A 15989-nucleotide genomic window follows, 5' to 3' on the forward strand; every position below is an offset into this window, starting at 1 on the left:
ATAATGAGATTGATGACTACCTTATATGCCATCCTAGAGCCTTCATCCAGTGGCTGATGGAAGCAGAAGCAGACACCCACAGCTAAACACTGAACTGTCTCCTGAAATCCAATTGCAGAGAGGGAGGAGTGATGAGCAAAGGGGTCAAGACTGGGCTGGTGAAACCCACAGAAACAGCTGACCTGAACAAGGGGGAGCTCAGGGACCCCAGACTGATGGCTGAGGGCCAGCATGGGACTGATCCAGACTCCCTGAATGTGGGTGTTAGTGAGAAGGCCTAGGAAATCCATGGGGCCTCGGGTAATAGATCAGTATTTATCCCTGGCACATGAATGGGCTTTGGGAGCCCATCCCACATGGAGGGATTCTCTGTTAGTCTGGATACATGGGGGAGGGCCTAAGCCCTGCCTGGGATGATATAACAGTCTTTGGAGATTCCCCATTGAGGGCTTCACCCCCTGGGGAGCAGGGGGCATGGGTTGGGGGTGTGAGGGGGTTGGTAGGGAGCAGGAGTGGAGGGAGGGAGAGGGAGCTGGGATTGACATGAGAAGCAAGCTTGTTACTAATTTATATTTTTAAAAAATTTAAAAAAAGAAATGTGCTGAGGAAAAAGTAAAATGTACCTTATCATTTCATGGTAGGATGATATTATATCCTACCTGAATATACACAGTATTAAAACACATGCAATGTTTTTTTTTCTATCTGTATACAGTGTTAGAAACTTCTGAATCTGTAAAATGTAGTGATCTTCTTTGACCATTATTGAGAAATGACTTACTAAGAAAGCAAATGTGGTTTGAATGACAATGTCCCCATGGACTCATATATTTGAAAGTTTGTTCTCTAGTTGGTGAAACTACTTTAGGAGGAGTTAGGAGGTGTGGCCTTTTGGAATAGATGTGTCACTTGGAGTGGGTTTTGAGGTTTCAAAATCCTACATCAGGCTCAGCTGTGCTCTGAGTGTCACTTGTGAATTAATATATAAGCTTTAATCTACAGTTGCAGCAGTATTCTCGCCTCTCTGCTGCCATCCTCCCTGCCATGATGGTGATGGACTAACCCTCTTCAAACAGACGTAAGCCAGCCCCCAATTAAATGCTTTATTAATAATTTGCCTTAGTCATTTTTCTCTTCACAGCAATAAAAGATAATATACCTGTAAATATATGTCATGAATAGACCATTGATGTGCCTAGAATAAGTTTTTATTTCATTAGAAGGCAGCTCACTTTGTCTATAGATTATAAATTAATACTGGTTTCATAGCCTTAAATATATGGTTGAATATACTATACAATAAGTGGTTCATGGAACAATAACAATGTCAAGAAAATATCAAGTGAGAATTTGGTGTGGCTCAACCAAGTCCTCAGCTAAGTAGGAGTGGACAAAAGAGTTCTTCAGTTTGAAGTTCTTTGATAATTATTACTTATACAATTATTTTGACATTAATGCAGTGTTTAAACACTGAAATACCAGTCCCAGTGATAAGTATTCTCAGAGGGTGAGGATTAAAGAAATAATACTGAAGCCCAATACATAGACTTGGACTGACATTTTCTTTTAATTTTCAGTCAATTAATTTTATGACCAGTATTAAAAGTAAACAAGAGTAATTGATTCCATATAGTAACATGTGGTTAATGTGTACCCCTGCAAAATCCTTCTCTGCTATGGGATAATCCTTCAGTCCCTTGTGAAATGTGTTGCTATCATTGTTAATAAAATGCTGATTGGCCAACACCCTAACAGGATTTTCAGGTCAGAGAGATTGCTGGGAAAAAGAAGGGTGGAGTTAGAGGAGTCTTCAGCCAGATGGAAAGGAAGAAGGACATATAGAGGAGATAAAAGCCATGAATGAGCCTCAGGGAAGCACATATATTAATAGAAATTGGTTAATTTAAGTTGTGAGAGCTAGGTATGCAAGCCTAAACTATTGGTCCAGCATTTATAATTAATAATAAGTCTCTGAGTAGTTAATTAGGAAGTGACTGCTGGAACACACGAAAATTCCACCTATGCTTCTCCAGTTCAATAATGTAGAGCCTCAGTGCACTGGGTAGTCTTTCCATTCCTGTTGATTGTGTGGTTTAATGCATTGTTTGTGGTGGACAATCTTCTGGGGTAAGCAAAAAACTAAAATGAAATGTTCCTCCTGGTCAGAGTGCTGTTGATAGATGCAGAGCTGGTGATGAGTGGGAAGATTAAATGAGGCTTGTCTTCATATCTGAATGAAAATTGTGAACACTTGCTGGAACTATGTAGTGTGAGAGTTCCCAGAAACAAAAGGAGACTCTTGCAACAATTTTTTTGACAGATTTCGCCTGCTAACTAAGTGAGAAAGACTCAATAGAGATGGATGCCATGATGATGAGAAATCAGCTTTAGAATAAAGCAATGATTTCCCAGTCAGTTTTGTTACTATTAAGCCCTTATTTCAAATAGAAATGTATCATTTCTAAACTGAGAAAACCCAGGCTTAGCTATCTTTCTGGCCAGTAAAAATGGAAGTTTTTTGTCAACCAGAAATCCAAGAACTCAGAGCATCTACAAGTGATGCACTTCCTAATTCTGCAAACATCATCACATCCTTCAAAATCCTGGTAGCATTCCAAGAAAGGGTCAAGGTTGGCCATCATCTAGAGGAGAAGAAAGGATTTCATGCATTTTAGAAGTAGTGACTCAAACCAAAGCTCAGATAACATGTAGCAAAAAGTACTTCTGGAAAACGAAACTCAATTCAGTGTGCTAAAAAGTTAGAACTTTATTGTTGGGAAAATAGCAAAGCAGGAATTTCAATGTTTGCTTTGAGAATTTCATAGAAGAATAGTATGTTTACAGCATTCCCACCCACCCTCCTCTCTCTAGTTCTTCCATGCTCCAACTTTTGAAGAAGTGAATTTATCTTATTCATATATTTAATATACATGAATAATATTTCTGATTAAAATATAACATTTATGTAACTGGTAGAGGAAGTCACCCCACATAAACATTTTACCTCCACATGTATGTGAGCAGATATGTATATGTAGTTATAAACACATGTACACATGCAAACACACACACACACACACACACACACACACACACACACACACACACACACACCTCAGGCATATGCTACACACATGAACAAACATACATAAATTAAAAAAATAAGCTCAGAACTATGATGCTTACCAAGATTTAAATAAAACCAAATTTCATGTACTTTATAAATCATCTGCAGTTGGGAAATTGGGTGATGTGATAATCTCAGTGAAATCTATCTATGTCAGCAAAGAAATGTGCAAACTCAGGAACAAAAGGATCTTGTGATTTCATAAAAGAGACCAATGCAATGCTTTCCTGCTGGAGATTTATATATAAAAGTAACGTGTTTCCAAATAAGTAGTGGTCAGTGGCTCTTTTAAACACTATTTAAAATCTGATCCTTTCTACCAAGCTACACTCCCAGTAAATTGCAAGCACAATATCAGAGGACAGAAGGCTCATGTCCCAAGAGTCTGACTGACATTAATTTCTCCATTTTGAAGGCAGATGGTAGTTCAGATTTTCTGTCTTAATGCATTAAGGTTGTAGTAACCTTCTATAATTTAACGCCATTATTGTGGTTTGTGGCATCAGATAACTCCATCAGTATCTTTGAAAGCCTTGGTATAATGCAGTTGTGTCCAAAGACTTTTGAATAATGGTGAAGTTATTCACATAACATGTAGCCTAGAATCATGTTCTATTGTTACCAATATTTCTTATGTAACTTAAATGGACAATTTGGTATCTATTAGAGTTGAGCAAAGTTGAGGAAAACCAACAGGCTTAACTAAAATACACAAAATAAAGCTAACTTAGTGGTACTGTGCTGTATCACAACAGCTCTGCTGTTAATGAGAGGTGATTTTGTTTAGCTATTAAAGAAATCATAGTGGAAGTTGACAAATTTCTTGAAAAACATCTTTTAATAACAACTTATTGGAATTTTGAAACCACTGAATCCACTCAATGCTGGTACCTCTGCTCTGAAAGATTTATCAGTTTCAGAATGCCAGAAAGCTCACACTGATAAGTAACAATAAAGCCTTACAGAGACAGACCACAAAATAACTCAGTTAATACCATTTAATATGACTTGAAGCATGTATCCTGTCAGTATTCCAACAAGAAAGATAATACAGACAAAGCAAGCTCATTTGAAGCATACTCCAAAAAGATTTATTTATAAAATGTCAAGTGTGTAAACCACAAGAAGGGCAGTAACCCAGTTAAACAGCATCTAGGCTCCTACTCTCCCTGTCCTGAGCTAAAGGCACATCCTCCACCAAAACCCACCCCATCTCCAAAAGCTTCTCAGGTTGTGCCTATTCTTCAGATTTCATTTCAACTTGATGTTCAGCTTTGCTCTTTGATTTAACGGTGGTGACAGGTAGGGCATCAAGAGCAAAACCACTTTAACTCCATCCTCAGCTATCTTTTACATCTGGTGTAACTTTATTCAATCCAACAGATCCAGGAGGCAGGGGATCCTTCTGATATGATCAAAGAAAGCCAGACTTCTAGGAGAGATAACAACAGAGAGAAGATAAAAAGGGGCATTTGTAAGGGCATAGAAAACAAAGAAACCATTTATTTATTTATTTATTTATTTATTTATACATTTTAAATTAAAATATAATTACATCATCTCTCTTTTCTCTTTCCTCCCATGTCCCCTTCTTCCAGCATCTCCCATATCCCCATCACCTCACTGTCAAATTGATGATCTCTTTTTTCTTTGATATTATTATTACATATCTATGTATATAAATATACAAATATATAAATATAACCTGTTGAATCCATTTAGCCATTTGTGTGCTTTGGTTTCTGGACTGACCAATTGTTATTAGATAACCAATTAGAGAGTTCATGCCTGGGAAAGGATAATTTTCCTTCTTTCAGTTGTCATTAGTTGCCCATAGTTGTGTATCTAGGGGTGATACCTCTGAGATTTCCCCCTTTCCATGTGTCTGTGTGCCTGTTGACATCACTGTTGTTCAGGGCTTTTTATGCAGTTATTTCTTAGAGAGACTACTTAGCAGCAGAATTCCAGGTATTCTGATTCTTACAACAAAAAATGGACTCAGTAGATTTTATTTATGAGAATGAGAAGCAATGCCAAGAGCTCTTTAAAATGCTTTAAGATATTTATAGGTTTAATTCTAATATTGTTGCCTATTTATTTTCCATGTCGGTACCAAGAAAGAAAACAACGGTCCCTATTTAGCTTTGAGAAGGAGGAGGCTTAAAGAGCTCTGAAGAGATGACCACCTAGGTCTCTGTGGTTCTTTGTAGACTTTGGATAAGACTTGGGAACACAATACAAGTTGGAGAAGCTGAGGTCCAGGGTGGAAAACAGGAGGTGAGTGACAGGGGCCCAGGAGGCTGACTGAGCTCAGGGAACTATGACTCTTACTTAAAAGGCAAGAGAGTCTGATTCTGTTGTATATGTATATGTAGGTATATCTATACCTACATATAAGTATAAACACATATATGTAACAACAATATTAAAATAAAAAGAGCCTATCAACATGAGAGTGGGGGGAGGGCATAGGAGAAGTTGGAGACAGTGTACGTGGGAAAGTCTGGAATGAAGAAAGGAAAGGGTAAAACAATACAGTTATATTTCAATTAAAGTGTAGTAAAAACAAAATAAAAACAAATTCTATAAAACACAAGCCTTAGAGCTATAAAAATTCCAGGATCAGATAAGTGCACCATAGATCTTAATACAGCTTCAGAGAAAATGAACACCAATACTCCTTAAATTATTCCATATAATATAAAAGGAAGGAACACTTTGAAATTCTTTTTATGAAGCCCGCTTGATGTAAAAGGATGTAACACAAAGTAAAATAACATGCCGATGTCTCTGATCAACATAGACTCAAAAGTTGTCAATAAAATGCTTGCACTCTGAATTCAGGAACACATCAAAAAAGATTATCCACCATGATCAAGATAAATTTATTTTAGAGATATAGTGATATGAATAAAAATGGGATTCCCTACATAAATAGACTCAGAGATAGAAACCCATAATTATTTTATTATTTCAAAAAAGGCAAATGACAAAATCCAATATCCCTTCATGATAAAAGCCTTCATTAATCTAGTGATGCAGGGACATATTTCAACATACTGAAGGCAATATACAATAAACCAACAACCAAGGTCGTGCTACACAGAGAAGAACTCAAAGTATTTCCACTAAAATCATGAACAAGGCAAGGATTTTCAATCTGTCTATGTTTATTCCACACAGCACTTGACGTCTTGGCTAGAACAATGATACCAGTGGAGAAGATAAAGGGGATTCAAACAAAAAATGATGAAGTCAAAATTCCTCCTTATGTATAATATATGTATTATATAGATGTACATATAACATACATGGATTCTCTAGAGACTCCATCAGAAACAACAATAGCTGATAAACATATTCAGTAGAATACAAAATTAACATAAAAAGTATCAGTGGCAATTCTATGCATCAACATCAAACATACAGAGAAAGAAATCAGGAAAACAATCCTATTTATAATAGCCTCAAAAATTATTGGTATAAGTATCAGCAAGGCATTGAAAGACTTTACAATGAGAACTTTAAGACCCTAGTATAAGAAATTGAAGAACCAAAATATGGAAAGATGTTCAACACCCAAGGATTGGTAAGATCAATATTATGATGGGCATTATGCCAAAAGCAATTTCTAGATCCAATACAACCACCATCAAAATCCAAAAACAATTCTTTACAGAAACTGGAATAAATCCTCTTAAGTTTCCTATGGAAATACAAAAGACCTCAGATAGAAAAACAAATTATTAACAGTTAAAAACTGCTTGGAAATATCACCATCCCATATTTCAAATTGTAATACAGAGCTATAGAACTAAAACAGTATCACAATGACACAAATACAGACTCCTTGATGCATGGTATAGAAATGAGGACCTGTATAAGAAGCCACACTTCTACAGATGAGTCAGCAGGTAGAGACACTTGTTGCCAAATCTGACCATCCCTGTTCAATCCCTGGAATCCCACATTGGAAGTGAAGAGCCAACTTCTGCAGGTTGTTCTCTGATCTCTGCAAGTGTATTCCTCTTATACACAAAATAAATAAATGCATTGAATCTGTAAAAAGATAAATCAAAAGGCATTTATTGCCAAAACCTATTTTGAAATATCTGAACAATACACTGAAAGGTTATTTTCATTTTTATGAGGCACTAAACATCATAATGATTATGAAGTAAACAGCGAATTTGGAGTAAATTAAATATAAACACTGAAGGCAATAAGATGAAAACAAAACGGAGAAAATAAACTAAGCTAAACAATCATTGAAAATGTATTTTGCTATTTTTAGATGAGAATATACTCTTTACTTTATATAAATTAATACTTTTTACAATACAAATATGCAAAAATATAACTTGTTTTCAGTTTTTCCAACTCACAGATGTAATAACATATTGTACATTACCATAGGTATTTAATAAAGCAAAAAATGACTAATTAAAATATACTTACATAAAACAGTAAAATATCACAATGCACATAGGAAGAGAAAAATAATATGGAAAATAAAGGGTTTGACAGAATGATAAAACATTAAAGAACAGAGTTCAAATTTGTATATAAAAGTGGTCTATTACTGAATACATTTGTTAATCCACCAAATGCTTTTAATCAGATGTCAATTTACCTACAGGTGAAGAAAACCTCAGAGTGCTTTTTACTCATAATCTCAAAATTTCCTTGTATGAGCAGGTGGATTAACCCTGAACAGAAATAGGCACCAGGAAATCTGAGAGGGTGAATTTATTCATTCAATAAAGAAGTTCAATTCATAAAGCAACCTTTTCAGGAAGGAGCCATCAGGGTTTTAAGATACTCTGAATTGTCAAATACTCTTTCATGTTACCAAAGATGTCTTAAGCTAGCTTTTAGGGAGGATAAATTCTCCGTATACCAAGGTTTCATTTATCTTGTGTTTATTTTAGGTCAACAAAGGAAATTAAAACTAATTACTGTGTTTGTGTGAATGCTAAAATTTGTTAAAAACTTTAAATAAATAACATTCAGCTGATAACTCAGAGGAAAAATACTTTTATCAATGATTATATTTCTTTTGGGCTGTTGAGCAAAGTAAAATTGTTTTGCATAGAACCCCTAGCTAAGTTCCAGAATTAGTTCCAGAATGTAGTGAAGAAATAAACTTGTCAAGAACCATTGAACTCAGACAGACTTCCTCGTCAACATCCAACAAGTCTGTCCTACATACTTATTGGCTAAGGTGCCTGGTATAGCTTGGAAGAGTGGGCTGAACAGGGGAAGTTACATAGGCTTGGTTTCAGAATGGTACTGCAGGTGGTACAATACTCAGGATATGGAGCCTACTTGGAGATCATTAGGTAATGGCAAGCACAAGCTCAAAAGGACTGTGGATGCCCATCCTTCTATCCCTTCTGTCTATCACATGTTCTGGCTGAGATACCCAATCTCCTCTCCCTCTGTATGTCATGCCATTGTCTCACCAGACACCAATGGATTTGGGGCAGACACTTCCAGAAACACAAGACAAAATGGAACTGTTAGCTTTAGAGGTTAATTGATAAAGTGAATGCAAACTTATCCCTTCTTTTCTAAGTTCAGCTGGCTCTTAAAGAACTAGCTGCATGAATTTTGTCTTGTTGGGTTTTTGTCATCAATTATTTCTTCTGAAATTGAGAAATTTATCCATAGGTATATAAAGATATTAGGAGGCATGCAACCTCTCGAGGGATAAAAGCAACCAACAGTGTCACTAAGCTATGATACCTATGAACCACAACAAAGACTACCATGGCATGTTAGCCCAAAGGGTCCAGTGATAGTACTAAAACTTAGTGGTAACCAACAGCTCCTAGTTGAACTTAGAACCCATTCAACAAGAGGAAAATCATGCCTGGTACTGGAAACTTAGACAACTTCTTAGGGATAGTGAAATCACGGGTGAGGAGAAACTATAACCATTACTTTACTAAATGATGATAATTCCTAACTAAATTCTAAATATTTGTCCCTTATACCCACAGATAAGTGTCATGCTCCCTCCTCACTAAGGAAACATATCTTTGAAACAGAGCATTTTAAAGAAAACCACAACCATTCAAAGTGCAAAGACATGGAGTGCAATCCCAATGGATATTTCTACAAAACAACTCCCATACCTAAGGTTCAGAGAACAGCGAGGAAGATGGGGTAGAAAAATTGTAAGAGCACCGATATTGTATCTCAGAAGCTACGCCCATAAAGTCTCATCAATATGACTGAGCAAACTTGAGCTGAGTAAGAACAAAAGTAGATATGCAGAAGTGGACAGGGGAAAGACCAGCAGATCTCAACTCTATGCAAAGAACTACAGTCAACTAAGGAATGCAGAAAGCCGGAAAACAGTCTTCTCCAGGGAAGAGCACCACATTTTGGTCATCTAACACCAGCCCTGAAAAATGTACATATAACTAACACTACACAGACTGAGCAGGTTGTATTATTTCAGAATATATGTATATATATTTATTATATATTATATGCAATATATTATGTCTATTATTTATGTGTATTATACGTATGAGTATGCAACAACAAATAATGAAGAATTGCCACAATAAATTTGAAAGGAAACAAGTGAGTGTGTGTGTGTGTATCTTGAGGGGAGGAAAAGAAAGGGAGAAATGATATAATTATAATCTCAAAAAATAAAATAAACATTTAAAAATGACACATAATAATTTAAAAAATATTAGGAGGAGTGATGTCCAACCCATAGTAGAAAAATGATCATGGATTTATAATAAACAAAGTACAGCTATCAAAATAGCATACAACACTATCTTACAGTCTTTATTAACATTCTCAAACACAGTGTGTGGTATATAGTGGACACTTAGTAAACAAAAAGTGACAGAGTAAATATTTAAGACAATAAAATCAAAATACCAAGAAATGGTTGGGGATAGGGTTAGGACAGAAGTTGTAATGTAGGTAAGCAATGTAAAGATTTCCATCTTCCCCCGTCTATTGTATTGCAATCTCTGTACTTCAGACGATGAAAGGCAAATTCACTGAGACCTTGACGCATTCAAGCAGCATACATCCATAAGATTCTAGGCAATGGCCTCTGTGATGTGCTTAGTAAATCCGATGATGTTTCACTCTCATGGAGAGGGCTTTTTACCAATGGAAAGGTAAGAGCTAAGCACAGAGAATCATTTTTCTCATATTTTTTCTAAAAAGTCAATTTTAAAAATATCTGTCGAAAGGAAAAGGGCTGAGCATTTTTTTCCCTATGACCCAGTAACTGGGAAAAGAAGCAATTACCTTCTCTTCATATTTACTTGTGCCTGGATCATTGGTGGTAGTGAAGTAATGGGAAAATGTTTCCCTTAATGTTAGGAAAGATGTGTACAGAATTTAGAAATGTGCCAGTCACTGCAAATATTTGAAACTTTTCTGGCAAAAGATATATTTCCTCTTTACCTTCACCTTTTTTCTTTTCTAATTGTGAGATATTACCAATAATTAGGAGCAGTGTTGTTAATTTGTGTTGCCTGAGTGTTTCTAGAATGGTGTTATCTCATGGGCTACTAGTAAATGAATAATGATTCATTTATGGATGGAATCTTGGTGAAAACCGGAAGTCATATCAACTCACTTCTTCACTTGGCAAGCACCATATAGATTATGTATAAAGTTAAATTCATTCCTTCTTTAAAATGTGCACACATCACCATTTGACTATTCTTGGTTTTGGCTTTACAGTACAGTTGCCTGGATTACATTTTAGTAGAAAATAATTTTAACAGCTATGATTGCCCACATTGTTGATTGAGGTTAAGCACTAGCTCCTTTGGAAAAGGTCTGGACACTGAAGATACTGAAGTCAATGTTTGTTCACCTTTAATTGAGATTTTATTGCAGTCTTTAAAAAGCTATTCCCCATGAAAATATCCTTCTAGTCTTTTTCCTTCTCTGCAATCACCAGTCCAATGAAAGGGAATTAAAACTCACAGTTCAGAACATACAGAAAACATTATGACAACGTATGATCTGGCACTTTTGTTTTAAAGCCCACGGTGCCTCTGCTGATTTGCAGCAGGCCACAAAATAAGTAAGCTGCATGCTCAATGACACTTTCTACTTTTCATTTGTGCTTCATCACTCATTGGTACATAGACCATCTAGAGAGGTTCAACATTTTTTGAAAACTAAAATTACTGCACAGGTCAGAGCTCTGGAGCCTGATTAGCAGAGAACACAGACCATAAAGGTGGCCTTTGTGAGACTGGACTGTTCGCTGGTGTCTGTTACTAACCTGGCCAGCTCACTGCTTCCCATAGTATCTGTTCGTGAATGCTGAACTTGACTGCTGCAAAGCAGGACTGGAGAAACAAGAAGGCTTTTAGGGCATCCAAAACCTTGGCTTGGGGGTGGGTGGGAGGATCAGTTTCACACGTATGGATGAAATCTCTCCTAGACGGGGCCTGCTATGTCGTGTGCAGTGGGTTTAGGGGAGAGCGCACTCTGTGACTTATTTCTGTGGGACAAACAATCCCCATGGTTCAAGTGCTGATCAGAATGTTGGGGACCTGGGTGCTTTCTAGCTGAGTTCTGCATGCTCCTATCAGCGTTTCTTCGGTGGTTTTGTCAGACGTATATCCACAACAGCTTATGCTAAGCTTGATTTTTCTTGAGGATTATTTAAAAATCAGTCACTTTGAATTTCTGTAAATTACATTAAAAGTGATTTTTACTGGTGCTTGAATATGTTTTACTTGAAAAGCAATCTTAGGGATTTACACTTCATCTAATTACCACATTGAATTCTCTTCTCCACCTCTACCCCACAGGGTGGGAAGTCTGCCAACTTCAGCCTTGGCCCTTGAGGGAGCTAAACTGTCACACCTGAATTAAATAAGGGTCTAATTCCAGCGACAGGCTAACCTGACTATACTCCCACCTGCCCCCTTCCCCTCGCCATCGTTTGTTTCCTTACTCCCCTTCTATCTTTTTTTCTTTATAAGTCAATGCCATGGTGTCACTTTAGTTCATTTAGTTTGACTTTTATTATTAATAAATTTTATTCAATATAACTATTTTATATAGGTGTTTGATGCATTTTGACTAGTTGCTCACACATAAATATGTCTTACTGCTCTTTTTATCCTTTCCATTTTTTCATCTAATTGATAATTGTTATCGATTCTCAGCTTTTCTGATTAAGATTAGGTCCAGTATTGATTTATGACTGCATTTATTAGCTCTGGTAGAATCTGCAGGAATATTTAGTGTTAGAATTTAAAGACAGCAAATATCTTTAGAACCTGATTTGAAGGCATCAAATCACTTCTTCACTTGCTACATTAAATATCATTCTTGTTTAGAGGTGAAGATATCAAGCCAGTGCAGATAATGGAACCAGTATGCATCACATCATCTTGCAAGCCCAAAGGGAAGTCAGCGTTTTCTAAAAGAATCTCAGTTTTGTTCTGCTTTTCTCTTTTGTGTCATCATGTAGATTCTGTCTCTTGGTTTTCTTTCAGATGTGTGTCCACATGACTTCATTCAACACATGTGTTCAGTGTTTCCGTGTTAATGGGCTCCCCAGTCAACAGGCATGTGGGAGAGCAGTATTCTGTGAATCACACTTGCTCTTTACTCTCTGGGTATCATGTGACTTACCAAGGTCCCAGTGCTGGGGTATGAAGGAGAAGCCACAGGAGCTGCTTCTGATCTTAAGGTCTCCACATTTTGTTGTTTCAGAGATTCCCTTTGTTTTCAGTAACATCACAATGATTTTTTTAATGTATTCATCTATGCATTCATTCTTAAGAATATTTTTTAAATTTATTTATTAGTTCAATTTAGGGAACAAGCTTGTTTCACATGTAAGTCCCTTCTACCTCTCCCTCCCCTCACCCCCATCCCTCCTCCCCGACTCCCAACCTACCCCCCACCCCATCCACCCACCACTCCCCAGGCAGGGTAGTGCCCTCAACAGGGGCTCTGCAGTGTCCTCCAAATCTTTCTGTACTGGGCCTGTGCCCTTCCCCATGTGTCCAGGGCCAGAGTGCATCCCTTCATGTGGGATGGGCTCTCAAAGTCCCTTCTTGCACCAGGGAAAAATACTAATCCACTACCAGAGGCTCCCGGGAGTGCAGAGGCCTCCATATTGACATCCATGTTCAGGGGTCTGGATCAGTCTTGTACTGGCCTCCCAGACAGCTTCTGGGGTCGATGTGCTCTCCCTTGTTCAGGCCAATTGTTCCTGTATTTTGTGCAAGTGATTACTGCATGCTGGCAGGTAGGATGTCTCAACTCTCCTTCCTTATGGCACATTTACCTACACAGAACTAACTTTTCCTTACTTATAGTGAAGGCATTGATGTATAAAATTAATTAGACACAGGGGTCTGTTACCTTTTTTGAAAGAATGTGTTTTCAGATAGAGTGAGGTGCTTGGAAACCCCAAAAGTCAGAAAGCCAATGATAACTCACTTAATAAATGAAAGAACAAAAATTTTAACACTAAATAAAATATAAAGAAATTCTTGCTTTTAACTCACTAGTATATGATTCAAAATATCAGAGAATCAAACAAAAATACTGTCATGTCTGTGAAAGTTAGGTAAACTAAAGTCCTAGGGCTCCATATGGGTAATCTATATCCCTATACAGGTACAATATAGTATCATATTAGTATATTATATTTCTATATGTGTAGACTATATCTTTATATAGGCAGTAGTCTATATCTCTACATGAGTATATGGGTATATTCTATCTTTTCATGAGTGGAGTTAATAACTCTTTATAATTTGACTATGCCTATATATGGTAGACTACACAGTTCTATATGGTTATATCATAGCTTTTGTTTCATTATTTATTTTTTGTTTTGCAAAATAAAAACTATCATGTCTATTATATGTATGTATATTTATTAATTACAAGCTTTATGTGGTAGAGGCAAGAAGATCAAGAAGATCACTGTGAATTTGAGGCAATTTTGATCTGTTATGACACACACACACACACACACACACACACACACACGCACCCACACAGAGAGTTTTCTTGTCAACTATTTGATTATATTGAGAGATTATATAGAAAAGACAAATACACACCCATGTCCAAACTTTTCAAATAATAATTGATTTGTATATTTTTCTTCATGTTTTGTTTTATGTTTTTGAGACCTCACACTATATAGTACTCACTGCGCTGAAATTTACTAGTCCAGGCCTTTCCTGCTTCTGCTTCCCAAATGCTGGATGCTGGGTTTGATATGATTGTTAAAACAAAAGTCTCTCTCTCTTTCTCTCTCTCTCTCTCTCTCTCTCTCTCTCTCTCTCTCTCTTCTCTCTCTCTCTCTCTCTTTCTATGTCACACAAGGGTCTCATAATGGCCAAACTGGCCCCAAATTCATAATGATCCTCTTGACCCCACTACATAAAACTAGAGATTCTGTTTTGTATCACCATATATGGCCAGCAAGGTTATTTTTAAGGAAGTTTCCCAATTATTGAACATAAGGTAAATAAAAGCACAATATCCATTTTGAAAATGTTAAAGAATTAGCACACTGGACAATGACTATTATCTTCAAATACAAAAGATAAGTCCTGGCATTATGTAGATACATAATTAGCAGATACACACTGAAAATCAGCTTGATTAAATCTTATTTCCCAGTCTAGCTAATCAGAATGCAGAAATAAAGCAGTAACATTGATGGGATTTCAAAATAATTACTAACTACATCACAGTTTGGTGTTAAACATAGGAGGACTCTAAAGATCATAAAAATGATAGATTGAGGAAATAGCTGCTGCTTCTAAGACTAGGCAAAACATTTAATGGGGGAATATATACAGAAGAGACACTCCGTTTTCCAGAAAATACCTGAGAAATCAACTTAAGGAAAGAAATATTTATGTGGTTCTTGGCTTTAGAGTTGTAAGCTCATGTTTCCCTGTCTCAGGTTTTAGAACCCATGTGAGGTATTACATCATGGTAGAAGGCTGTGTGAGACTATACAATAAAGTTAAATAGATAATCACCAAGAATTAGGCAGCAGTGAATAAATTCTTCATGTCCAAGGTTTTCTTGGCCCTTTTTGTCATGTCTTCACCGCATGCATCATATATAACTCTTTTGAGATTTCTATATGATGTAGTATATACCTAAAGTTCATTTTTATTTATTTCTGTGTAGTAGCCCTGCCTTTATTCAGCTAAGATGCTATGTCTTATTTATCATAAATAGATATTGGGTAGGTATTAATTTACTTTTCAATTTTAATTAAGTATAGTTATCTCACTTCCCTTTCCATTTCCCTCCTCTAGGCCCTCCAAGGTACATCTTTTTTCTTTCATGAGGTATGTTGACCTGTTGAGGTTTTCTTTTATTAATCTATAGCATTTGTGTGACTTTTGCCATCAGTGTAATACTGATCTCATTAAATGGTTGATACTATGTTTTCTTCAAACTTCTGGAGGATTTTCTATAATATTGGCAATAGTTGTCCTTTAACTATTCAATGGCATTTACCAACCTTTCTCCCTTTTATGTTTTGAGACAGGGATGTGTGAAGAGGAGACTAGACTTAAATGCACTATATAGCCAAGAATAACCTTGAACTCTTTCTTATCTTCCTTCTACCTGCCAAGCACAGGCATGATAGATATGTGCAACCATGGCTGAATTTTGGAGTGCTAGGGACTGAACGTAGGCCTTTATGAATGTCAGGCAAGTATCTTCCCATCTGAGCTATGCCCTCAGTCCTCAAGTTTTCTTCCTGAGAAGGCTTTTATTGTAAATTTGACATCTTTAATAGAGAAAAGACTGTACACATCATTTTCCCTGTCTTCTATGGTTGTCATGTTTC

At 36.5% G+C, this 15989-nt stretch overlaps 1 non-coding gene across 6 annotated transcripts in view; it reads left to right on the forward strand.

The window, feature by feature from the left end:
• LOC103161076 overlaps window positions 1-9724 on the forward strand; it is a 389511-nt gene extending 379787 nt beyond the window's left edge. For 3 of the 6 annotated variants that reach the window (XR_004769670.1, XR_004769676.1, XR_004769706.1), the window contains 3 exons: window positions 1003-1078; window positions 5245-5404; window positions 9133-9724. This is a non-coding gene — a transcript (uncharacterized LOC103161076). The remainder of the gene's footprint in view (window positions 1-1002; window positions 1079-5244; window positions 5405-9132) is intronic. The other 3 variants (XR_004769678.1, XR_004769682.1, XR_004769687.1) reach the window with 3 other exon arrangements.
• Window positions 9725-15989: the final 6265 nt, after the last annotated feature.

Source organism: Cricetulus griseus, chromosome 4 (genome assembly GCF_003668045.3).
Source record: "Cricetulus griseus strain 17A/GY chromosome 4, alternate assembly CriGri-PICRH-1.0, whole genome shotgun sequence".
NCBI classification, from domain to species: Eukaryota; Metazoa; Chordata; class Mammalia; order Rodentia; family Cricetidae; genus Cricetulus; species Cricetulus griseus.